We start from the raw sequence: 27,718 nt of genomic DNA, 5'->3' as shown, positions 1-27,718 counted from the left end.
CTGTGTCTCTAAACCCTGCTGTTAGAAAGTGGGGAGGTGTCCATGCTAAAAGCACAACCAAGATTAACTCAATCTAGTTCTTCTCCCATGTGAGACTTAGCCTTCAGCTTAAAGTCAGCCTACAGCTCTGCTCGAAACCAACTGCAGGCAACCGCCTGCCGTAGGACCCAGGCTGGCTCCTAATATCACTCTGTTGCACAAAGAAGGCTATAGAGAAAAAAGCTCATCATTTCTCTAAAGAATGTTATGAAACTGCATTTTCATATTGCATCTGAGACTTTGTCTGGTAATTTGTGATAATGGTGAACTTATTAACATTTACCTTACTGAAAGAAGAAAATATGCCTAATGAAATTACTTTTAAGATGTTTTGAAACAAACTGTAAAAACTCAGCTCCTGTCTGACCACACTATTTTCATATCAGGGATTATAATACTAGCAAAATTATTATTTTGAATCCATGAAAGAAGGCCAATTTTTTATAACCTCCAGTACTGTTGGTTATTAGTTTCAGTTGGTATATGGATTTAAAGGTAACTTTCTTCGTGAAAATGACCAGTTTTGGCTAAAAGTAAAGATTTTACTTTGGCTGTGGTAATTATTTTGCTCTTTCCACGGCTGTTACAATTGAATCATCACTAAAGAAAGATTTTGATGGACTCAAAAATTTAGTTCAATGAGGATAATGGCATGCCTTTCTAAACTGTAATAGCAATATTATGGTTTTATATATCTAACACGAATCATGGGGATTTTAGAAAGAATTCTGTATTGACTATAGCTAGCTTCTCAGTCTACCTGTGTTTTAGAACACAAAGAACATGTCTGGCTGTCTTCAATATCTTTTTGTATTGTGTGTATCAACTTGTCCCATAAATTTATAACCAAATTGTCTGGCTAAATGAAAACTTATTTAAAGAAAGGAAGTTTTTTCTTTAATTTCACTTAAAGGTGTTTTATCTCGGGAAGGAATTCACCTTGTCATTCTTTGTAAACTTACCTCCCCTTGAGGAGTGTGAAGGTTGCTAGGAGGCTAGAGAGCAGTCCAGATCTCTGTTCTGTGAAATGTGAAGTGCTATTCTCTAGAACTAATCAAAAGATCATGGTGTTAGGGGGTCTGTCTGTATTTCCTTCATTTTGCAGTTGTGGCAACTTGTTGAGCTGAAGCTTCTTGGTGTCTAAAGCTCTTTTGTTGGTCTTGGATACATACATACATTTGGAGCATTGGGAAGCTTACATAAAAGATGAGCTTGACAATTTGTTTTCTCTGCCCCACACAAAGCTGTTTTCCTAAGTGTCTAGCTTGTATTTCATTCTTCATTCTTTCTCTCTTTCTGTATTCGCATTTTCTCACCTTCTTTTCTCCTTTCCTTCTTTTTAATACATTTTTTCCAAATTAAGTTTATATGTTTTCTTCTGTGTATGTGTGTGTGTTTACATACATGCACATGAATGTATTCCTGTACACACATGCATGCTATACCATGGTGCACCTCTCGAGAACATAAGAAAACCTAAGGAAGTCAGTTAGACCATGTCAGCCCTGCTGAGTGAAATTGGGTGGTCAGGCATTGTGGCAGGTGCCTTTCCTCACTGAGTTACCTCATTGATGGCTATCTCAGATAGTGATAGCCACCACTGTCTCACCAGCTTCTCTTCCAAAAATGCAGAACTTTATATGTAGCTTTAAAATATTTATCAAGTACAGAATTCTAGACAAGGCCTTGTATATGATACAAAGTAGGGAAAATAATTGCTCTTTAAAGCACCCACGCAAATTTTGTGATCCAATTAGACTCAGAAATTTAATTCAATGAGGATAATGACAGACACTTTCAAATTGTAGAGGCAAATTTTAGTTCAGTGCAGATGTTGAAAGTATGTGACCCACATTAGTGACTATGTGTTTCTCAGAGAAAAAAAAATTCCCTAGGAGCCTTCATGGCTAAGATTAAGGTTCACATCGTTATTTCATGCAGCAGCAGTGGGAGAGGAAATCCTAGGCATAACTCACAACAGGCTTCACTTTGAAACATCTCATACCTTGTTTTCCTCCAGAATGGCAAATGCCTGAAATGTTTCGATCATATGACACCAGGAAACAGAAATTTAATTACGTAGGACTGGAAAAATGAACATTCTGAGATATATGGTTAGAAAATAAATACAGTCCTCTGCTCAAGGGATTTTGGGTTATGGAATTATATAAACTCATTTTCCTGTTATTCAATGTGTCTGTAAAAATGAATATGTCTATAAGAGTCAAAATATTAGAATTTCTTGAAATCAAAATTAGGGATTTTCACACATTAAAAATCTATAGATGTGCCAGGAGGTGGGGGCACATGCCTTTAATCCCAGCACTTGGGAGGCAGAGGCAGACGGGTCTCTATGAGTTGGAGACCAGTCTGGTCTACAAGAGCTAGTTCCAGGACAAGCTCTAAAGCTACACAGTGAAACCCTGTCTTGAAAAACTAAAAAAAAAAAAAAAAAAAAAAAAAAAAAAAAAAAAAGAATCTATAGATAAGACCATGAGTCATATATTATTTTATATATTCATCCATGTATGCATTTATTTCTGAGATCATTAATTCATTCCACCAGCCTTTTCTGGGTAACTACAAAGTTGTTAATCCAGGAAATTATGTCAACACAATGGGATTTTAACTGGAGAACCCTCCAACCAATGAGGAAAAATAATATGGTCGCACAAAAACATTGAGATTTATTGGCTAAAACTTTTGCTTACCCATATAAACCATGGCACATATATTCAGTTTCTAAGCCGCATAATTTTCATCTCAGTAAAGGCATCATGGGAGATTTTGGTATAACATAGAGATGGAACACACTAGCGTCGAGTAGATTTCTAGCCCACTCCCTTATCTTCATTGTTACCATTATGAGTCTGCAGTTCAATGTTCTGCATGCTAGGAACTGTGCCAAAGGGCTTTGACTGAATTATTTCATTAAATCTTCACGATCACAGACTAGTGGGGAGCGCATTGGAAATTGCTCACATTTTATGGATGTGAAAATTAGACTGCAGAGATGCAAAATACACTAACTCAAGGTCACAGAGTCAGTTAACACCCAAGTGTCACTTCTTTTCCAAATGACTTAAGGGCCTAAGCTTCCAACTGAGGGGCTCTTTTCTCCCTCTCCTGGAACCTTTCCTCTGCTAGCTATTTTCAACAGGACATTTATCACTCTAAATTTCATTGACTGAAACTCAATGACCTGCGGCAAACATCATTCTCAGGAACAATATTTGCACAATTTTCATATCTTAATGCAGCAACTTGAGCTTCCATCGAAATTTAAATCCCTAATGAAATTTCCTTGTCAAAATTCTTGCTGAAGAATTGTTTAATTTGCAGCTCATGATCTCTTCAGAGTGGCTTCATGCTCAGGAAATAAGTGTTCTTCCAGTACTCCCCATGTTTTCTTTCTCCATCCTTCCTCTCCATCTCGTCTGCCTTTTCCCCTTTCTTTCAACTTGATCCTTGCATTCATCTATTGATTAAAATCCCACAATGAGATATTAATTACCTGTTCTTTTTTCTCCCATAGGTAATGCAGAGTTGGTCAGAAATGGGTACCCTTGCCTGTATAGTTTGAAAAAAATCACATTACCTTGCATGTACTTGAGAAAATGAAGCAAAGATGTCATGAGCAGAGCCTCAGAGGTTGCTGTGATGAGGTTGTGGGCTCTAGAATGTGGTAAAAAGAACCTATAAGATAAATCCATACCGAACTCCCATGTACGTAATAACTTTAGAAAGTTTTTGTAAGTCTGTTTTAAAACAAAACAAACCCTAATACATGCAGCTGCCTTTCTTCAGGATTCAGTTTATTGTGGGTTACTACCACATCACTGGGCAGGAGGAGACAAGAGCTCAGTATAGTCCCAGGATACCCTCTGAGTTGTAGTCTGAAGCAGTCTGAAGAGGCAGTCTGAGGACAGGATCGCCCCTTTGATCCGAGCATTGATAGAAGTAAAAGCCTGGCTGCACTGCTTCTCTAATCTCTTAGCTTTCACCCCTAATATCTTTCACCTCCTAATATCTAAATTAGACCAATTAGAATCTGTGCTACATTCCCCTTCCATTCTCCCTCCAATCCCTATGTCCCCTCCCCTTATCACCTTCCTCCCTCTTAAATACATGACCTCTTTTGCTTTGATTATTGCTGTTACATTATCCCCTGCCCTGTGTTTGTGTGTGTGTATGTGTGTGTGAATGAGTGAAAAAAAGAGAAAGAGGGAAAAAAAGAGGGAGGTGGGGGGAGAGAGTGTGTGTATGTGTGTCTACAAACACATAACTTCCACTGGCTAAGTTTTCTTTAGTATGACAATTATAAATACATGATTTTCGGTATCACTACTTGATATTGGATAAGCAATTAGAGGGCTCATCCCTAGGGAAGACTAATTCTGACTTTCTGAGCAATTATTAGTTTCCTGTAGTTCATTTCCTAGGGGATGGGCTTCTTGAGATGTCCCCTTTCCATGTTGCCTTCTGTGCTAGCATTGCCACTGTTGACTCCTCACTTAGGCAACCCTGCTCTTGAAGTGTCATGGGTAAAACTTCCCTATTATTCTAGGAGCAGACATTTTGGGCCTCTGTCAGCTACAATCTTCCAACCCCCTCTTCCTCAGTGTTCTCCAAGCCTTAGGCACAGGAGCTCTATTGCAGAGGTAGTGATTAGGACTGTACAACCCAGTTGTCCTCGTATATTGGTCAGTTGTGGGTGTCTGTGATAGTTTCTGACTGTGGCAAAAAGAAACTTTGATGGAGGGTAGGAGGCACAATTATCTGTGGGTAACATTCTGTACGTATTAGAAAGTTGCCCTGCTATATGTGCATATTACAACAAAACTGATATCAGAAAATCACATCTATACTGAACAGGTGCATATTTCTCCTCTTACTCCTTAAATAATATTTGACAAATACGGGCACAGCATTTATGTTGTATGTGGAATTATAACCAATACAGAGATGACTTAAAGTACACTGACAGGGTGCATATGAATACTTCACTACTCTATAGTGGGCACATATGAATCCACACATTGACTATCAGAGGAGATTCCTATAGCCGACCTTCCCTGGGTAAGGACTGTATTTGACTTATTAATTAGACATGAGGATGAGGGCCCTCTCTATATATTTGTACATAAACATAGGTTGTTCCATTCCATGTTCCCAACTTTTGTTTTTCCCCATTAAAAAAGTTATGACAAAAACTGTTTTGCAGCTACTCTAAAGGTGCTTCTGTTGAGATGTTTCCAAATGCTAGGTGTTAACAAACATTGGAAGAATAAATTGTGGAAAACTTCAGCCAGAAATTTCTAATATTAAAAAGTAAAGAAATGACTGTAGGGTTGGAGAATGAGATCAGTGTTTAAGAGCACTTGCTGCTCTTGCCGATGACCTGGGTTTGATTCCCAGCACCTACATGGCACCTCATAACAGTTTTCAATAATCCAGTTGTAATGGATCTGATGCCTTCTTCTGACCTCTGAGATTACCAGACTTGCATATGGTGTACATACACTCACATCCACAAAAGAGTAAATCAATTTTAAAATGAAGAAATAACTGCAAAGCAGAATCAGTCCACACCCGATGGGGTCTGTGACATCTAATGTTATATTATTCCCTCAACTCGTGGCTTTTGTGTTCCTTTCTATTCCTGTTTGATATAGATTTCAAATATAGCCTATTTTTGCTCTGTGTCAAATGCAGTGGTAACAATACTGGTTTCACCCATGCTCTTCGGTCTTTCCTAAATGTGCTGTGCATTTATGTTCTATTCCCAGGAGCTGCTGTGTTTTGAAGATGAACAACAGAATAGTTGGTTCATTTGGATGCTCTTTGGTATGATGTTAAGAGAATGAGTGCACTAGGCTGTGAACATTCAATCCTTCTTTCCACCAGAGCTGCTTTAATAGATGATGGCAGTGTAGTCTCACTCTTTTGAGAGTGACGTGAAATGAAATAGTTTACACTCCTGCCATCTTTCTTTCTAATTTAATATGACTCCTTTCAGTTTATACAGTTTTTAAAACCTGGACAGATTAGATATAGCTTCTTAAAATGAAGATTTTAAAAGGGAGAACAGAAGAGTTTAAAGGTCAGCTACAGTGTTGACAAGAATCAGAGATGCAAAAATGGGTTTTCTGTTTTCAGGGCCATATTTAAAACTCTAACAGAGCCACTTTGGTAAACGGTGACTTATAAGCTCTAAATATTGTGCTAAACATATGTTTATGTTTCCTTTTTTATTACCAACCCTTAATTATTGTCAGTTTACGGTGGAGGAAACTGAAATTTGGAGACTTTAATTAACCCACCCAAATTATGGGTTCCTAGGAATTTTTAAATCAGTACATTCTATACTTTAGCATTCCAAATGCTTTCTGGTACAGGAGTCAATACTTTTTTTTTTTTCAAAAGGCAACTTTTAAGTTTTTACTCTTATTCTTTTGTGAGTAATCAAAACTAAAGCATTCCATTTTATTTTAATTTAAATTTATTTTAACATAAATAGAAGCATAAAAGTACAAAAATGTATGGATTTGAATGTAATATATGATGTAAAAAATGGGCTGAGCATTGCTCTGCATTCATTATGGTATGGAGTAACACCTTCAAACTGCTTTTTCTGAGTTTATAAAATATATATTATTATTGTTATTTTTAGTTACTCAACTGAATATAGTAGATCAAAACATCTCCAAACTGTCCACTGATATTTCAGTGCCCATTGCCCAGCATCTCCTATCCCTTCATCCCTTTGTACATGGTCCCTGGGTACCTCCTTTCAGTTCCTCAATTATATGAACTTAACTTTAGATACCACATCTGAATAGGAGAGTGTGGTACCTGTCATCCTGTGCTTTACTTGATTTCTCTCAAAGCAGTTGCCTCTAGTTCCATGCTTGTACTAAATTCCTATCAACAGTAGGCAAGATTCTTCTTTTCTCTACAACTTCACTAAGACTTTTAATTCCTCTCTGTTTTGGGAAAAGCCATTCTTAAGTAGAATCAGGTGCTACCTCATAGTGCTTTTGCATTTTCATTTAATCATATTGGACATTTTGTCCATATATTTGTTGGCTATTTGTACACATTCTTCTGAGAAATGTCTATGTAGCTCTGTCATCTACCAAGAATGTAGTTGTCTTTTATTTATATAGTTTTCTATTTCCTTGTCTGTTTAGATTATTAACCATATGTTAGAAATGCAGTATATAAACATTTTCTTCCATTTAATACAGTGTCCTGTAACATGAAGGCCGGCTTGTTGTAGTTTCTGTCCTGCCTAGTACCCCACAGCCAGCAAGTCCCAAAGAAAATCACACAGAGATCTCTATAAGTTATAAAGCTGATTGGCCCACTAGGTCAGACTACTTATTAGCTCTTGTAGCTTATATTAACTCGTTATTCTGATCTATTTTTGCCATATGGTTTGGTACCTTTTTCAGCTGGTGATCTGCGCAGGACTGGGAGGAATCAACTTCCTTCTTCCCAGAATTCACCTGTTTTCATTGAATCATTTCTACTTCCTGTCTGGTTTTCCCACCTATACTTCCTTCCTGGACCATCAGCGTTTATTCAAAACATGATTGACAGAATACAGACAATTCTCCCGCAACAGTGTCTCCTCACTCTGATAATAGGTTACATGTGTTGTGTGTACATCAAGGGGTGAGAATGTGTGTGGATACATGGGTACCAACTATAGAGTCCGCAAGTCAACCATTAATGCAATGCTACAGGCACTGTCAACCTTCTTCAAATCAAAGTTCATCACTGACCTTGAAATCTCAAATTAAGCTGAACTAGCCAGCCAACATGTTCTGAGGAATCTTACTGTCTCTACCTCCATAATTGTTGGATTGTAAATGCAGATCACTATCCTTGGATTTTTTTATGTTTGTGCTAGGGGTCCAAATTCAGATTCTCATGTTTTTCATAGCTAGCATGTTAACAGCTAATCCACCCTTCAACTCAGTTGGATAGGTTTTAACTGTTTTATTGCTAGGTATCTATGCTGTTTCCACTTCCTTTGGAGTCTTGGATACTTCCTTCCCTTTAGAGGAAGCTTTGTGGGAGGATTAATATGATATTTATTGGAGACATGATTTTCCCTTAAGCCACAAGGAAACCTTCAGAATTATCATATTTTCCTGCTTTCTTGTCTTTCCAATAAAGATCAGTGATTACAGCAGTAGGAAATTTCCAGTAATAGGCATAATTCACTGCAATGATCCAGAGCTGCAGACTAGACCCATGAGAACCGTATTATTTTAAATGTTGCCCTTCCATTAAGCAGCAACAATGAGAACACAGAGTTCTATTAAACATTTATGTCATACAAATATTTTCAGATACACGTATTAACTATGACAAAATTGTTCTAAATTATATAAGAGGCAATCATGTATGTTCTATATGTTCAAACACTTAACACATCTTTGTGAGATAAAATCATAACTACAACTCTAGTTTTCCTGCTGGGGGATGGACAACGAGGGAGGGAAAAAGAGGTTGTATCAATCTCAAAGCATAGCCCATGGTGGAATTAACCTTTCTATGCTCCAACCTCAGCCTCCCCAGTGTTTGTATTGCATTCATGACACCATGCCTGACACCATTTATATTTTAACTGTATATATGACATATATGGTGAAATTTAGATGACAAAAACTCTGAAGATTCATGACAGGACATGAGATCTACATGGAAACCTACAGTATGTTCTGACACATTTTACAAAATACACTCTGAGATGAATATTCAGCTCTACATAAAATCCCAGAGTTTTTGTTAGTATTTATCTGTATATCTATCCACTGTATTTTTCTTTGGAAACTCATAGGCAATTAGACTGTTGAGAATTAGAATATAGATTATGTAGAACGACAAGAAAATCTAGGATTTGCTCACCACAGGAACCTGTGTTTATGCTGTTGCTCTCCCATCAGGCATTGAGGTAACTTTGAATTACCGGAAGAGAATTGTTCTGTGGAAAAAGTTTTGCTAGATTCCATCCAAACATGTTTTTTAAATCTAATTCAAAAGTTATATAATATCTACAAAGTGCCTATCACTTTGCTAAATATTAAAATTAACAGAATGTTAGATGTGGTGGTGCATACTTTTAATCCCCAAAATGAGATGGCTGAAGCAAGATCTCTGTGTGTTTGAATTTAGCCTTGTATACACAGTGATTGCCACAACATCTAGGGCTACATAGTGAGACCCTGTTTCAAAAGATAGATAGATAGATAGATAGATAGATAGATAGATAGATAGATAGATAGATAGATCAATAGATAGAGGATATAACACAATAAAATTAACAGAGCAACATTTTAAGACTTTAAACCCCATTTTTCACTTTGGGAGAGTAATTCTTAGAAAGCACTCTCATGGTTCAGTAGTATGATGGTGTTGTTTACATTGACTATGCTCCCACTCCAAAAAAAAATGAAAGTATGAAAGACAAGAAAAAAATTGTATTTTTACATCTGCCATTTGTCCAATGAATGCTGTGAAAGCTCATCAGTGCTCTGTTCATGGAAGAAGCATCCCAAGTAACCCATCAACCTTTCACAAACAGTAAGGAAGTTTTAACATTTCCAAAGGATTAATCAAAACCTTCATCCACCAGCTCTGACAGTCTGAGTCAGTGATCAATTACTATAGTGGGAGCTGCGGGCTGTGTTCCTGCCACCCCAGCTCCTGGTTGCCTGGCTAGCTTATGCCCCAAAATAACAACACACAAACTGTATTCATTTAAACACTGCTTGGCCCATTTCTATTCATGTGTGTAGCACCCCAAGGTGCACTTACCAGGAAGATTCTAGCCTACGTCCATCCTGGGTCTGAGCTTCATCACATTTGCTCTGGAGAGGAGAGCAGCATCGCGTCTGCCCAGGAGAGGGGAACATGGTGTCTAAGCTCACTTCCTCTCCTCCCAGCATTCAGTTCTGTTTACTCCACCCACCTATGTTCTAACCTATGAGGGCCAAGCAGTTTCTTTATTATTTAACCAATTACCTTCCTCCATCAAATTACACTGTGTTAGATACAGTTTCGTTTGCCCAAAAACATCCCTCTAACTTTCTGTTTTTAGGATATTTGTTTTCTCTAAAAAATACACATATAACTTGAAATCAACTGGAAATGATTCAGCATTAATATATATTAGTGTAATGTCAGGAATTAATGATATTTATAGCTTAATACAGAATAAGCATAAGCAGAAACACAAGAGGAATATAGGCTGTGATGTACTGAACTGTTTGGATGTGCTTGGTTCAGCGGGTCATCATCTTTGTACTGACTGAAAAGAACCAAGCGATATACCTAGATGTGAACTGGAGCCTCTCCTGAAAAATATTTTCCTAAAACAATGATCAGGGTGGAACAAATCAGTCTGAGCAGTCTCTGACATAATTAGAGTATTGCTAGACTGCTCATGACACAGAATATCATACAACCACCCATTACAGGGAACAAGATGGAGTTATGTCTCTTCTCACTGTGTCCCAGTTTTCACTGTGTCCAGAAATAGACTTTGAGCCAAGTTGGTTCTGCCTCCCTCATTATAAAAGTGCCTTTCATTATTCTGCCTATGTGCATACTCCCAAGTATTCCTGTAACAGTTTGGAAAATTCTCCTAAAGTGTTCAACATAGGAACCATATGATGTGACATTTGTTACATATCTAACATTATTCTTTTGAACTTGTCATCTTATTTCATCTTTAGGTATCTCAAAACAGTCAAACAAAACAAAACAAAAACACATTGAGGTCAATATTAATGCTTCTATTTTTTATGAGAGTGTGAGTGGTATTATTTGGTGAGATTTAGACAATAGCTTCATTTGTAGCTATTTGTTTTAATAAAAGGTTTGGGAGACTATGGTTCTTTTGGTTTCTGACATGGAAGAAGCCAGGGGGTTGAGATTTTCTTTCAACAAAGGAAAATTTTAGGATATTAGAAAACACAAATGAAATAAAAATACTTCTGAGGAGGTAGGAATCATTCCACCATGCATACTTGGCTAATTGATTATACATAGCAGGCCACACATTTCCTTCAACAGGACAGAGCTGATACATTACTTTTGTCTATAGTGACATAATAGATACAGATGCAGTATCTACTTTACATTTTTCTATTCTCAGTGTTACAATCGCACAAGTAATAAAGGTGAGCTTTACTTGCTCTTTGTAATCCCAGCTTGCTCTGTGGTGATGACTCCATTCATGACTTGTTCATATTGAGCAGTTTTACAATGTATTCTTGTACCTTGCTGTTGCACTCAGATTAGTCATTGATAGTTCACAGCCTACAGATTTACAGTGTAGTCTTCTTTTTCCCCAAATGGACAATGGTTTACCAGCTTTATAAATACTCTAAGGAAGGAGGTGAGAATCAAATTTCAGGTCAAAGTTTGTTCAAGTCAAGGACCATGATCCATTAGCTCGTGTGGGAAAAGAATAGTCTCTGTGCCGCACAAAGGAACATACAAATGTGAAAGCAGCTGCAAGGCACTAGTCTTTTACCAAAAGGGCCCAGAAGAACCTAACTGGACCAAGAAGTGAGCAGAACCCAGAGAGGCCTCTATCTTTTATCCCCAATAGAGGTGGTAATTGCATTTCATTCTTTGGTGGCAGTTTGACTTCATATCTTAATGTTACCTAATTGGCGCAACGAGGAAAGAGATGTTTCAGGAAGCAGAGTCCTGTATCCTGATATACTATATATACTATATCAAATTACCTTTGATATAGTATATAAGATAATGCTTCTCGCATGTTCATACATGACTTAGATGTTAGGCGCTTTACTTGGCACTATGACAGAACACGTCACAGGAGCAACTTACCAGGAGAAGCTACTTTGGTACAAAGTTTCAGGGTCTCCCACCATGCTACAGAAGACATGACAGAGTTCATAGTGGTGTAAGTGAACCCGTTTACATTGGTGCCAGTGTGAGGTGACTAAGCACATTATGACAGCAAATCAGGGAGTAGAGAAGGAATGAAAATGAATATGATCCTTAAAGTTCTATCTCTGATGGCCTACATGTAAAATCCAGGTCCCATGACCCAACAACTAAAGGCTCTTCTGAACACTCAAAAATCACTTTTCATCTACAGAAAACATGCTAAAAATGGAAGCTTCATGATTCTTTCTTTTTTCAATTTTTAGGAACTTCATTCTCACATTTCCAAAGGAAATCCTGCCCAGGTTTCTTCTTACCCTGTAATAATACACCTTCTCTCCCACCCACCTACGTCCTATCATTTTGCTGGAGTTTTCATTATTATTCTTCAAGGTCTTAGGAATTTTAGTTCTTCTGAGTTTGTGTGTATAATTCTGTGTGAGCCTCTGATGTCACAAAAATAATGTAGTTCTAGTAACTTGGGAATAAAATATCCAACTCTTCATGGAAAATGGGAAACCAAAAGCAAGTTCCCGCTTGTCATCTGAATCCTGGGCGCTCCTAGGTTTTTTTTGTTTTTTCCTGGGGGAAGTTGACTAGGGCAGTGGATAAGTGGGATTGGAATGTGAAATCCACAAAAAATCAATAAAAGTTCAAAAGAGAAATTATTAATGGTGTCAAACCTTGCTGTGATACAGACTGATATGTTGCTTCCTCATGAATTTGGATTAAGCATCTTTTGTGCGGCACATGCACTGTCAGAGAATGGAGCAACTTCTGCATTTGGGAACTTCATCTGTATTCTGTTGTTAGTTAGACACTACTACAAACGGTGTCAGTTTTAATGAGAGAGGGGGGAGATTGATTTTGGCTAACAGACCTGATTCAAGTCTTAGAGCCTGCAGCTGGTGACAGCCTTTTTACTCTTGAGTCCTAGGGTGGTGCAAACCATTCCTCAGTGAGAGAAAGGGGGTAAGGATGTATAGACTGATGTCTACTGATTGTCTCCTTTCATAGAGCCACCAATATTCAGTCATTAACAGAGTTCAATTAAGGACACTATGAATAGCTAAAGGGAACTAACGATCTTAGAGTAAAGGTGTCTATGCCCAACAGGTTCTGTCGATCCATAATTCTTTATTCTTCTTGTTCTCCCTTGCTCTATATTGTTCTTAGTGCTACACTGTTCTCAGTTTTATATTGTTTTTAATTCAACCCATTACAAATGTTCACAGTCATATATATCCTAAAACCAGCAAATCCCCAGCCCTAGCAGGTTCCAGGGCTGGAATTCTTGTGCCCCGTAGAAAATCAGATAAGAGTTTCTTCATAAACACACACACACACACACACACACACACACACAGAGAGAGAGAGAGAGAGAGAGAGAGAGAGAGAGAGAGAGAGAGATCGATCCATGGGTGTGGCTAGTATAAGTCCAGTGATCTCCTTAATGGAGAAAGTTAGTAAGAAAGAAATTAAATCATCTGGGAATTAAATCATCTGGGAATTGTAGAGGAGAAGGTTAGTGTGCATTTTTAGGTGGTTAGTAAGAGCTAAAAGGTTTATCTTCAGTAAAATTATGAAGAGGGCACAGATCGTTTAAATTAGAGCGCCACTTTTCTTCCAGTAAACATAGAGAAGTCCAGGTAACCAGGTAACCTACCTAAACAGTCAGAGAGAATACCAGGTAACCAGGCAACCTACCTAAACAGTCAGAGAGAAGCTAATGGCTCTTGAACAGATAGCACATACACCTAACCCTGTAATGTCTATAGGCCTAGGTTTGGAGTTAGATTTACTGCTCTAAGTGAAGAGACCCAGGCCTCTAAATTATCAGTTCTGGCCGATGTTACTATGAACTTTTCTTGTCTTGGGGTAAAACCAGAGCAGCAGCTTTGGGCAAGTACTAATTCTATGTCTTTAGATATCTGTGAATATCTTTTTTTTGGGGGGGGGGAGGAATGTCAGTTATTTTTTTTTTATTTTAATTTATTTTAAAAAAAAACCTATCTTTTCTCATTTTACATTTCACATCCATTTCCCATACCCTCCCCTTGTCCTGCTCCCTCTACCTTCCCACCTCATCCCACCCCCTATCTACTCCTTAAGGAGGGTAAGGCTTTCCATGGGAAGTCAGCAAAGCCTAGCACATTGCATTGAGGCAGGATCAAGCCCCCCTTTAATCTAGTCTGAGCAAGATATCCCTTCAGAGAGAACGGGTTCCAAAAAGCCAGAACACGTAGCAGGGATAAATCCTGGTATCACTGCATGTGGCCCCACAGTCTGCCCCAGCCACATACTGTCACCGACATTTAGAGGGCCTATAATGGTTCCCTTGCTGTCAGCCTGAAGTTGGAAGGCTTCCATTAGCTCAGGTAAGCTGTTTCAGTGGGTATCCCCATCAAGGTCTTGACCTCTTTGCTTGTATTCTCACTCCTCCTTCTTTTCGACTGGACTTTGGGAGCTCAGTCCAATGTTCCACTGTGGTTCTTTGCATCTGCTTCCATCAGTTTCTAGATATAGGATCTATTATGACATTTAACATAGTCATCAATCTGACTACAGGTCAAGGCCAGTTGTCACCCTCTCCACTATTGCTTAGGGTCTTAGCTGGGATCATCCTTATGGATTCCTGGGAACTTCTCTAGTGCTAGGTTTCTTGCTAGCACCATAATGGCTCCCTCCACCTCTGTCTTCAATGGGATGTTCTTTGCCTAAATATTGATCAAATGCCTGGGGATAAAGATAATTGCAGGAAGGCAGATCTCTGCATTTACCTAGGGGAGAGGAACGGAAACTGTTTTTGAACTAGGAAAATAATTCTCATATATGTAACAGCAATAGAATTCAGCTACGGTGAAAAATCTACAGCAAAGGACAGTCTCTCATTCACAAAGCAATAATGCCAAAGAGCCTTGCCTTTTGCTTGAGCCTTTTACCAGATCCCTTGGCTTTGATAAGTCGCTTGTGAAAAGATGACTGAGCAATTGCTGTATAATGGTGGGGCTTGTAGCAAGTCATCAGTGCTTGACACTTATGATTGGGGCTAATCTTAGTCATTTACCAAAGACTTCCTTCTCAGCAGCACTTCTAGATTAAGTTTCTGTTCTTTTGATACTTGAAAATTGATACTAAATGTCAAAACAAATTTTACTGGGAACAACCTAAAGAATAAAGTAAGCACATCTTGTTGTTTATTATTTAAAGTTACCAAAGGTTCCAAGACCTTAAATGCTCATAAAATTTGAGTGGGAAGAAGAAGCCAAAGAGAAAGAAACCACACATCTGAGTAATTTTATATGCTGATGTGAGATACTTCTTAGTGTGGATACTGTGGTGATCCAGGATTATTCAAATTTGACTTTCTAGTTACTTCATAGAATTTCTTGAATATGCCACAATTTATGTGCTGCATGTCTGTTTGCTAAATGCAAAGATTACATAGACTATTTTTATAAGGCACTAAACTCAAACTTCTACTATTTACAAAGGAAATATATAAATCCTGTCACCACAAAACAAATAAAATGAGAGTTATAAGAAAATGTATTCAATTGAAAATTACATAAAGTATCAAGTAAGCACCCAGAAGCTATCAGAATATATGAAAAAGAATGTGGGACGAGGAGAGTTAGGGTGTGGTCATTCGTTCATTGAGCAGCTGTGGTCCAAGTGCTGGTCCAACAGACATTCTAAGAACTCCTTGTCCTGCCACTCTAAAGAGCACCAAAGGGGATATGTCAGTTGAGGAAATCAAATACGTTTTAGAAGAAAGTCATGTTCCTACTTTAGACTAAGTGATATAAATAGAAAACATATTCATGCAGAAAAGAAAGAAAAAAAAACATATGTGAAGCTTCAGGCAGTCGGGGTAGGGAGGGCCTTGGGTGGTGTGATAATAGGAACATGAGCACAGGATCTGAGGGGCAGAGGCATACAAGCTTAGTTCATCATGACAAGACCAAGTTCTAAGAACGTGATTTAGAACAGAGATAAAGGAACTGCTTGCATTACAGTATGACACCTGGGAAAGTGGTGTGTATGTGTGTGTGTGTGTGTGTGTGTGTGTGTGTGTGTGTGTGTGTGTGAGATATGGCAATTTTTACCAAGATACTCACACAGGAAATATTTTTATGTATTTGAATATTTGAGAAACAGGAATTTGGTAGACAGAAAGGCTTTCATAAGCCTACTGAAGGAAGAACTTCTGTTTTTTCTAGTAGACTGCATATATTTAATTTCTTGCCAAATGGATTTTCATTTAATTCTTTTCCTTACTGAATTTAAATTTTAAATTGTTTTCTTTCTCAGGTTTGAGTTTGACTAGTTTTGTTTAATATCTTTCTTTCCAGAACTGTAATTTTTTTCGAATCTATTTTTCTTTGTATGTTAATACTATAGAGCAGTGAACTTGGCCAACACATCACACATGAATGACAATTCTTTCACCTCCAGTGGTTTGTCATATCCTAGCTGAAACGAAGTAGCTTTGATTTACTGCAGTTGGGGTGGAAGGAAGATTGCTGAAGGTTACAAGATTGGTTCTGCTTTTATTGTCGTATTTGAGGTTGACTTTTATGCCCCAGTAATTTGCCTGGATTTGTGCTTTTCAAGCGTCTTTGATGCTCAGTGTAAGGCAGAGTCATGGATGACACTCCAAGATGTGGAAGTCTGCTGAATTGCTGGTCAGAAAGCAGATTTGAAAGAGCATTTTAGGATTTAAAAGTCAAACTGAAATTTGTTCTCCTTGTTGAAAATGACCAGGTCAACAATTAAAGATGTGTTTGTGTAAGTGCTGGAACATGAAAGGGAATATCTCTAGATAGAACAATGTATCTCAGTGAATACAAATTGCCACCTCAATAATAAAGAAATTTGACAAATGTGACCAGCTAGATAACTGCTCACTACAAGATAGGGTAAGGTTCAGTTTCATCTCTGTATTCACATTAAAAACACATGGAAGCAAATAGTCACAATTCTAGCATTTTAAGGCATGAACATCTAGTAGTTCTTGGTTGCCCTCGTTCTGCACCTCACTAAAGGTCAGGTCCACAATCTATAGATGTCCATTTTCCCTTCACCAGATAAAACTTGTAGCAGGTGGATAAATAAAGCCCCACAGGGCTGCAGGGGAAATGTTTCAACATCTGAAACTAGTGAATCCTAATTTTCCCACACTGTGTATGCACAGAGAAAGTATGAGATAATCAACTATGTTGATTTTGTTAAAGGGTCATCTTTTTAGTTCTGTGAATGGAAGGAAAAAGTAAAGTTGTACGGAAGAAACCACACCCACCTCAATCCAATCAGATTCGCATCAGTAATAATAATAGGAGTAAATGAAAACAGTATAAGGCATTAAGTCTGAATGATGTTATGGGTTCTGTTAACAATCCCTGAGGTACCAGAATGACCACAGTACCTTATCCTGTGCATACAGCTCTTGGCATATGTGGTAGACACAGGCTGAAGGAAACCATAGATGATGCTACTCAAGGCCATGATACAAAATGTAGACATACGTTCTTGAAAGAAAACATTCTTGAAAGCAGACATTCCAACTCTTCTTGATAAAATCTGTTCAATATATCTGTATCACGCAATATAGTCTTGAAAGAAAGAGAAGAAAAAAGAAAGAAGGAAGAGAAGTAAAAAAGGAGAACAAACATTTAACAAAATCTTCTTTGAATTGTACCTGAGGATCTGGACATTAATTTTTTTTTTGTGGATTTTTTCTTTTTTTTTTGACATTTTATTTTATATTTTTTATCACTTTTTTATTTATTTATTAAAGATTTCTGCCTTCTCCCTGCCACCACCTCCCATTTCCCTCCCCCTCCCCCAACAAGTTCCCCTCCCTCATCATCTCTAAGAGTAATCCGGGTTCCCTGCCCTGTGGGAAGTCCAAGGACCACCCACCTCCATCCAGGTCTAGTAAGGTGAGCATCCAAACTGCCTAGGCTCCCACAAAGCCAGTACGTGCAGTAGGATCAAAAACCCATTGCCATTGTTCTTGAGTTCTCAGTAGTCCTCATTGTCCATTATGTTCAGCAAGTCCGGTTTTATCCCATGCTTTTTCAGACCCAGGCCAGCTGGCCTTGGTGAGTTCCTGATAGAACAACCCCATTGTCTCAGTGTGTGGGTGCACCCCTCGCGGTCCTGAGTTCCTTGCTCGTGCTCTGTCTCCTGCTCTTGATTTGGACCTTGAGATTTCAGTCCGGTGCTCCAATGTGGGTCTTTGTCTCTGTCTCCTTTCATCGCCTAAATGTTTTTCTTAGGGTTCACCTTCTTAATTAGCTTGTCTAGGATCACGCATAATAGGCTCAACGTCCCCTATTCATGGCTAGAAACCAAATATGAGTGAGTACATCCCATGTTCCTCTTTTTGGGTCTGGCTCACCTCACTCAGTATAGTGTTTTCTATTTCCGTCCATTTGCCTGCAAAATTCAGGAAGTCATCGTTTTTTACTGCTGAGTAATACTCTAATATGTATATATTCCATACTTTCTTCATCCATTCTTCCATTGAAGGGCATCTAGGTTGTTTCCAGGTTCTGGCTATTACAAACAATGCTGCTATGAACATAGTTGAGCATATACTTTTGTTGTATGATAGGGCATTTCTTGTTAATCAATTAATCCAAATGCATGCCAGTATGTGAAATAAGCTCTAGAATAAACCACCCAATGCCCACAGTTTTACCATGTGTTGAAGGGACTTCCCTGGGTAACACATAAATGTCCAGCTGTGGTTTGCAATTGGAAAATTAATCCAGAATGGAAACCTAGGGGGTAAAGTAGCATATAAACTGCTACCAATCTCAGCTAAGGAAAAGTTCCAGTGGAGGCAAGCCAGGAAGCTTCCTGTAGAGACTCCCTGTAGAAACTTCCCATAGACATTAAGACCATATAGGCTGTCTGTCTTTCCATATGACAGAGATCTCCCAGGAAAATGCATAGAAAAACAAGTAAAGCTAAATAAAAACATTTCATTTGTTTATTCACAGAGTTTAGTAGCCCAGATGTAAAAATCAATAAAGAACACAGCACAGAAGCAATATGAAAAACAATTGAATTAAAATTAGGTTAAAATATGTAACATATAGTGTTCTAAAAAGGAAAAAATGTAATTCATAATTTCTAGTAAAGAATCATGAAGAAGGTTAAATACCATCCTAAAAAATGTGAGCTTAATATTGGAGTTCTAACCAGTATAAGGAAAGAATGGAAAAGGAGATATGCAAGATAAAGTTCATTTTATTCTGCACTCCAGAGGGTATGAGATATCTACAGATGAAATAAGAAAAGTCACTAGCCATTAAAAAGGAAAGAAGAAAACACAGCCACATATGGAATCTTATCAGCTTTTAGCTAGAGTTAGTTAGAAAATAAAATTCTAACATGCCTTTCTGTGGGAAGCATAGTATACAACTCTATGTTTTTATTGGACATATATGGAAATTGTACACTAGTAAATGTGTACTATAAATATAAACATATATATATGATGAAATTTAAGAGCAATTATATAGAGCAGGCTAAACATTTTATTTGCAATAGTTTTAGATGTTACATAATGCAATTTTTCAAATTTAGGACTGTTGAAAAATTATCAGAATTAGCAAGAAACATTTACAAATAACACTAGAGAAAATGAGCACCTACATGAAAACAATTATATATATTTATATTTAAAGAAAAATGCTTTAAAATAAAGTATCAAATACAAAAATCAAAGCATTTAGTAATGAAAGTAAATTATAAATTAAAAAATGAAGTTAAATTAATTTCCATCTCTCACCATCAAATCATTTTTATAACAGAAAAATTTAAATCTGAGAAATACCTTAAATTAATTTAAATAAAGGAACAGTATATTCATGGAAATAAAACACTTTTAATCTACAGTCTGTGATCATAGCTTAAAAAAATTAGATCAAAGATGGATGAACAAGATCCAAATCCTTTCAGGTGAAACCAAACTTGAAACAATTCCAAGCAGCCAGCATCTTAAATTTAAAAATCAAAGGAACAAATGAAAGATCACTCAGAAACGACTAGTAACTTACCATCACCCATTAGAAATTCTTTGGGAAAAGTACTTAGACAAGGAGTTATAGTCAAGGTTAGAAAGAGAACAAGAGAAATAATTTTTAGGAAGGACATTTAAAAAAATTAACACATTTGAAAAGGTAAAGTCAGTGAATTGTGTCAAACCGTAAGGAAGTCACGTTTTGTTTATACAGTTTCAAGTGATGGAGAGAAACAAGGAATTTTATATTCAAATATCTCAAAGTAAAAGGAAGATGTCAAACTGAAGATTTAAGCAGAGATATCCTTATTTCAGTCATGAATGGGGGAAATGGAATACAATGGTGTCAAGAGAGTGCACATTTAAAATGCCAAGACAAGATTCATTACCATTGGACCCCAACATATTTTGCAACAATCTCCTGTCCTTTCATTTAATTTGAAGCTTAGGAAACAGGTTGGAAGGTTAACACAGTGAAATATTAAATCTGACTTTGATAGCCAAAACTTAAAGATAGAACTCAGTCCTGGTGTAGGAGGTCCTTCTGTTTGTGTATTGCTTTCATTGGTTAATTAATAAAGAAACTGCTTGGACTGATAGGGCAGAACTTAGGTAGGTGGAGAAGACAGAACTGAATGCTGGGAGGAAGAAAGCAGAGTGAGAGAGCCGCCATGGAAACACCAGGTCTGAATCTTTCCTAGTAAGCCATGACCTCATGGTGATATACAGATTATTAGAAATGAGTTAAATCAAGATGTGAGAGTTAGCCCATAAGAGGCTAGAGCTAATGGGCCAGGCAGTGTTTAAATGAATACAGTTTCTGTATGATTATTTTAGGGGTTAAGCTAGCCAGGTGGCTGGGAAGAACAAGACCCCAATCCTGATTACACAGTTCCACATATAGGCATCAATGAAATGATATAGCAAGCAATCTATACACACAAGCAGACACACACACACACACACACACACCCCTCAACATGCACACACCTGACTTTAAGGCATGAAAATTGTACATGATACAATACTATCACTGTTAATGTCCCCAAATGTTGTCCTCTGCAAATAGCTGGGAAGATTTTCCTGAGTCAATGCTTCCTCATGCAAAGCTCATCCATTTTAATCAAGCTGCTATTTGGTCATATGTGCTATCAGCTGATCAGCCTTATTGCACTTTCCATTTTTTAATCAATCTGTTGGTTTTCTTTAGTTTCCAGCTTCTTTAAATCCCCTTATTTTCTAAGTTAATCTTTAAAAATTGTTATTTTAAACATTAATGATAATTTGAATTAATACTATGATAAATGCATGTTTTTATATAAGTACTTAAAATGCATCCTTCTTCTAAAATGTTTCCTCCTGTAAAAGCAATGCAAAGTCAACACAATCTAGGGCTTAAACTATGAGCCAGTAGACTGGGCAGGTGGTTCAGGGGTAAAGGTGCTTGCTGCTAGACCTGAGACAGGCCTGAGGACCTGTATGACCCAGGAAATCCCTTTGGGATGGGAAAGAGTCAACCTCGTCAAGGTGTCCCCTAACCTCCACATGTACATCATGGCAGTGTGCATGCTGATAAGATAAACAAATGTAATAGAACAAGTTAGGATTTGACAAGTATAAGATAGGCAAAGAATTTTGCTTAAAACTATAGAATCAGTCTTGGTCTGTTTGAGAGATAATAGGAAGGAACAAGAGAGACGAGATTAGCAACAAGGGAAGTTTCTGCTATATTCATGGTGTGAAAACCATGATTAAATTTAAGTTGCATAAGGTATTTAAACTGCATTGTGTCACACTCCCTCAATGTTTCCCAATACAGAGTTATCAGCACAATAAAGAAAGAAATACCTGACTGATAGTTTAATAAAATTTAAGGTTTTTTTTTCATTTGAGGAATATGTGTCTTAAAATGTATCAAATAAACACATAAAAAGAAATACTTGATAGGTTAAAAGATTAAAGACTAATAATAGCTTTAAGATAGTAAAACTAATAAACTATTTACTATTAGGCAAAGTGTCTAATCACTATTAAATGAGACAGCAAAATTAAATAATTAAATCTCATAATTATGTGAAATTTTAAAGTATTAGAGATTTATATGTGATACCACACAAAATTAGAATTGGAATGTAAACATGTGAAAATGTCATCTTGATGGTTAGTAAGTGTAGAACATGCTAATACATATCTTACATACATAAAATGTTCTACAAAGCTGATTGGCTGATTAGAACTTGAGTAACTGGAAAACTGAAAGGTTGTAGGTCCCAATTACCCTCAGCTATCTTAGCCACACAAACATTTAGGTCACCTCTCTGTTTAACCTAATATCCTTGTGTCTATTGGGTAAATCCATTTTGTATATACAAACAGAACCTTGGCTTTGCTCTAATCCACCTACCTGATATTTTCACTAGTGTTTCTAAAACTGCTTTGATTTACGGCTTTCATTTTCAGTTACCATAAAAGTTCCCTGTAACTGTTACCACATTGTAACATGGTTTTTGGGGTAGCCTGAATAACTGTTTCGGGCTGTGATCATACATACATGACACTATATAGAGGTTTGAGGCAAGAGCTGTGATCTGTGTCTGTTGGAATGACAATAAAAATATTGACCATCTAACAGAAAATACTCCAAAAAATACACAGAAAATGAAGCGGGCAAGTTATCCAATTTGGGAAGTAGGTGCATAGAAATGAAAACTAAAAACATTCTAATTTCTCAGGAATTGCTCCACTGTTCATTAAGCCAGCATGTTTTACTGGGAAAAGAAACCAAGAATCCAGGAAGGAATAAAAAGGCAAAGTCCTGTCAAAACAGCAATTAATTTAGTTTTCTCCCTCATCCTGCTTCCCTCTGATTGAAACATACTAAAAAAAAAAAAATGGTGTTGTGCTTGAAAAAACAATGTGGTGTGCATGTCAATATTTACTTCTCATAATATAGGAGCAAGGGTTGTAGACAGAATTTTCGTTTGTGGCATGAACAAATATCATCTATCTGAACATGATTTTTTGGAATTATTTTAAAATATCATCTGCTAACTGACATAGCAAGTCACCTCTAAGTAATAAAATTTAATGTGGGATTTGATTTCTATTCGCATTTTGTGTGTCCAAGGTTTTCATTTCAGAAAGGATAATATTACTTTGCAGAAGTTAAATCTTCTTACTTTCTATTCATTTGCTTTGATGTGCCTATCACTTTGAACAAGAACTCCCTTTTTAAATGCTCTTTTGATATAGAAGCTTCTGGTTGCCTTGAAGTTGCTCCTGAAAGCAAATCACTGATGAAGACTTCTAGACTTTGCAAAAAAAAAGTACTTATTTTGATACATTTGTAGATATTTTCTTGATAGGCAATGCAATGCAATGGGTTAGAATTTACTTTTAAAAGGTTTATTTCTTTGTATGAATATTCAAAACTAAACAGCGGTGAACAAGCATTGTGTAAAGCAGGAGAAAGGCGTGTTTGGGAGGCAGCCTCCTCTTTGCCCTCTGCTCAACCCTCTCTTGTGTACTGGGATGCTCAGGCAATGAGGATGAAGACAGAAAGGGTCAGACAAAGCTTTTAAGGAAGAAGTCGACAGCAAAAGATTTAGAAAAAAAAAATACCATTTAAAAACACTATAATCAAATCCATACAGATTTGCTTACACTGATCTGAAATGGAAAATAAAAAACAATACAGAAAGCATGAATTCCGTGTTTTATATTGACATGAGGTCAGCCAGTATCGTAGTAGCTCACTACATGTTGCTGAGCTCTAAATGTTCTAGAACAGTGTCCTTTTCCTGATGTCACACCAACATTATGGCCCTGCTCATGGGACCAGGGGATAGGGAAGAGGCCTCTTGTCTGCATAGTTCCTGCAATTATTCCTTTTCATTCTGAGATTGTCTCTCATTGCTTAGTCCACTGATGACCTCCTTATATTAAATACTTTGTGTTAATCAATTTTCTTATTGTTGTGGCGAAATAGCAGACAAAACCATCTTAAGGGAAGGAGGGTGATTTCGACTCCCAGTTTCAGAGCAATGAAGCCTGGTAGCAGCTGTGTGAGGCAGAGGCTCATGTTGTATTTGCAGTGAGGAAGCCGAAAGCAACAAAAACTGATGCTCAACTAATGGCTCCTTTTTCTTCAGTTCAAGACCTGAGCCTGCAAAATGGTCCTCATACATATAGAATGGGTATTCCTCTCTAAGTGAATGTAGTCTAGAAATTCCCTCGCATATATGCTTAGTGAAATTGATGATCAAGATTAAACATATGTAAGCGTGTGTATGTGCATGTTTGTGTAAATATATCTACTACATATGTGTGCATATGTACTTAAAAATTTCTTTCCTGCTTCATTTGTCGGAAAGTTTGCTTCTTGTTCCCCTACTCTGTTACTCTTTTCTCATTTTCCTCCTCCTCCCTTTTTTTTAAAGTCCTTCTATATAGAACAGGCTAGGTAGGAAATTCCCTATCTTTCTGATTTAGTCGCACAGTCTAAATTCTGAGATTAGTGCTATGTTCTTAGGTTTCACATTATTTGGCTGGGAGCAGGATTTGAGCTGTGCATTGGGAACATTATATATTTCATTAATAATGCCTTTTGACCTGGAGCATCATCATTTAAAGATACATATAGCCTGGATCCAGAATCCTTATGGTATCCTTTGTTCTCAGAATACCCTTAATATCACAGGGTTTTTTTTGTTTTGTTTTGTTTTGTTTTGTTTTCAGATTGTTCCCCAGCCTCCTGTCTGAAGTCTACTGGCTACTGCTTCATATTGGGCTTGCGGTCTTGGGGCAAGAGCACAGGGGAAATCTATGGAGGGAGCCCATCACTCCTTACTTGATTTGTACAGCCTCAGTTTTCCTTACACAATTTGTGTGCTTACAAGTTTCTGTCGGAGCTTCTCTCTAGGTTCATTTCCTGCTGTCTTCTGTCTCAGCTCTGCTCCAGGCAAAGCTTCTCTCGCCCTCAGTACAATGGGTACCATTCCTATGTAGACTCACAGCCTTCAGAACTAGTAGAAAGTTCTTATGCTTTCTTAGTCCTTTTATAATTCACTAGTTGAAGTAGCTTTTAAATCTGTTTATCATTAAAATATTCATACATTGTATCTTGATCATATTATCCCTACTCTTCCTTCTAATTTCTCCCATGATGCTTCCTAACAATCTTACTCTCAACTTCATTTCTTTCTCTTATTTTTTCTTTGGTTTTTATATTTTTAACCCAAAAATTCTAGTTAGTGCTGCCTGTTTGTTCTCTGTGTGGGATCTTTCACTGGGGTTCAGACAACATACTACTGACCACACCACCAAACAGAAGTGACTTTCTTCCCACTAGCACCCATTTAATTCCCAATAGTCCCTAAGCTACGGGTAGGACTGGTTTGATCTTGTGCTGATAAGCACAGCTGCTATGAGTTCATCTCTGCAATGCCCAAGTCATTGTTACAAAATTAGCTTCATATCATTCTGCCCATCCTGTAGTTCTTATCATTTTTTCTGCCTCATCTTTAACAATGGTCACTAAGTCTGAGGCAGGTCTAGGGAGAGAGCAGAGTGATATGAATATGTCATCTATAGATGAATATATATTTAAATTTTAATTGTACCCCTTTATAGAAAGATAATACATATACATATTAAAAGCTCATCCTTGCCAGAAGTTATCCTTGAGATTTATGTTACCATGCTAATGATCTGCCTCTGCCCAGTTAAGTATAGGAACTCCACATCTCTCCTAACACAAATATCAAATACTCTTTGTATCATTCTATGAATTTGTTCACATAAAACATGCAATTTTTCATGATAATAGTTAAATATTGTTGACTATATCTTACTTGGTCTCAAATGGAACTTTACTGCCTCATTTTCAGTTGAAGAAGATAGATTTCCTGGCTTTTTTTTTATTAATTTATTTATTTATTTATTAAAGATTTCTGTCTCTCCCCCTCCACTGCCTCCCATATCCCTCCCCCTCCCCCAATCAACTCCCCCTCTCTCCTCAGCCCTAAGAGCAGTCAGGGTTCCCTGCCCTGTGGGGAGTCCAAGGACCTCCCACCTCCTTCTAGGTCTATTAAGGTGAACATCCAAACAGCCTAGGCTCCCACAAAGCCAGTATGTGCAGTAGGATCAAAACCCAGTGCCATTGTTCTTGACTTAACTAGTTAAATCTCGACAGACTGACTTGTGTCTGAAAAATCACATTGCATATTTCAAAATAGCATTGCTGTTGTACACTTACACTTCTGGGTCTTGAGTTTGCTCCCCAGTTTAACGTGTCTCTCAAGTAACTTGGTTATAAAACAAAATGTATAGAATGAGCCATGTTTCTGTGTATTTAAGATAATGCACGTTAAGGAGCAATTGATCATTAAACAGAATTCAATGGCAAACTACCTGGGGGCCTTCATCATATCATCAGTCCTTAAGGACAGAAGATAATTATTATTTATTAGAACCACACACCGAGGTTGAGTTTTAATACTTACTATGTTATTAAATAATCCACATGAGTCCCTTACCTTAGAATGACTTACTTGTGCTATAAATATTCTCAATCCAGATTTCCAGATTTCCTGTCCATATTGCCTTATAGCTTGAAGGATACACTTCACAAAAAGAATAAAATAAATTTAATTATTTTTCACAAGTTTCAAATTCATGTTCCAATTAATTCTGGGCTGAATTTTTTGACTATCTGTTTTTCAATAATTTTGTATAATTTTCTAAATTTATGGATAGTATAAACATAAAGACCATGTTGAAATATGCACATGAAAACCAGTTTATACCATGGTGATTTAGAAGGACAGGTCTGAGGTGAAGCACTGACTGTTACAAACACATGCTTTGCCATTGAGGAAAAGAGCAGTGGACTGCAGTGAGTGTCATGCTTGGGAAAGTCAGATGTCAAAACATGACCATCATAAGTCAAGATATCCATTCATCCTTATGCAGGGATTGATAAAATTTCTCTCTCCTAAACCTGTATTAATATAACGAAATGTGACACACACGCACACATGCACACATGCACACACACACAAGCACATATACAGATGCCTGCTTGCGAATTATAGAACTCTGTTGATTGCTACATATTGCAAAGAGGTCATCAGTGACATACTGCAAACATGGTTTTTATTTTACAAAGAATTTCATTCATAGACCATAATTGAGCTTGTGATTGAATTATGAAGTTGGAACTTTCTGTTTCTAGTATAGAATGTTAGTATATTTAAAGCAGCCATGAAGTTTTGCAATAGTTAGGATAAAAGTGGTTCTTGATGTCCCTGGATCTAACCTTTAACTCCCATTGGCTTTAAATAGATTTAGAAGAGACCCACAGAGAGTAGTGGAGATGACAGAATTAATTAGTATTCACTGAAAGAATGAGAGCACACAGTGGCCAGAGACCACTGTTCTAATCTTTATTTCAAGCAAATTTTATGTATTATTCTTACCATCTGGTGAACAAGCAATGTGCCCAGAGGGAGCTTGTCCCATCTAGATGACTGACAACCCATATGGATTTACACTTAAAGGAAAGTGCAACGGAGTATCTTTGCTCTGCATAAGAAAGTGTTTTTGTTATATAGTAATCTGAGAAGATTTAGAGTTCCTGAAGTCATGTTTAGATAGTTATTGATTATGGACCTTCTGGGTAGTTAAGGATGCCATGTCCCCACT

The 27,718-nt window shown here is 37.2% G+C and overlaps 1 protein-coding gene across 10 annotated transcripts in view; it reads left to right on the top strand.

Annotated features, from left to right (window-relative positions):
• Nucleotides 1-27,718, top strand: part of Nrg3 (neuregulin 3) — a 979,031-nt gene that overhangs the window by 757,607 nt on the left and 193,706 nt on the right. The window lies entirely within an intron of this gene.

The sequence above is a fragment of the Chionomys nivalis genome, chromosome 5 (genome assembly GCF_950005125.1).
Source record: "Chionomys nivalis chromosome 5, mChiNiv1.1, whole genome shotgun sequence".
Classification (NCBI taxonomy): Eukaryota; Metazoa; Chordata; class Mammalia; order Rodentia; family Cricetidae; genus Chionomys; species Chionomys nivalis.
Note: the sequence above shows the minus strand (reverse complement) of the source record. Positions and strands in the feature narration are given on the sequence as shown.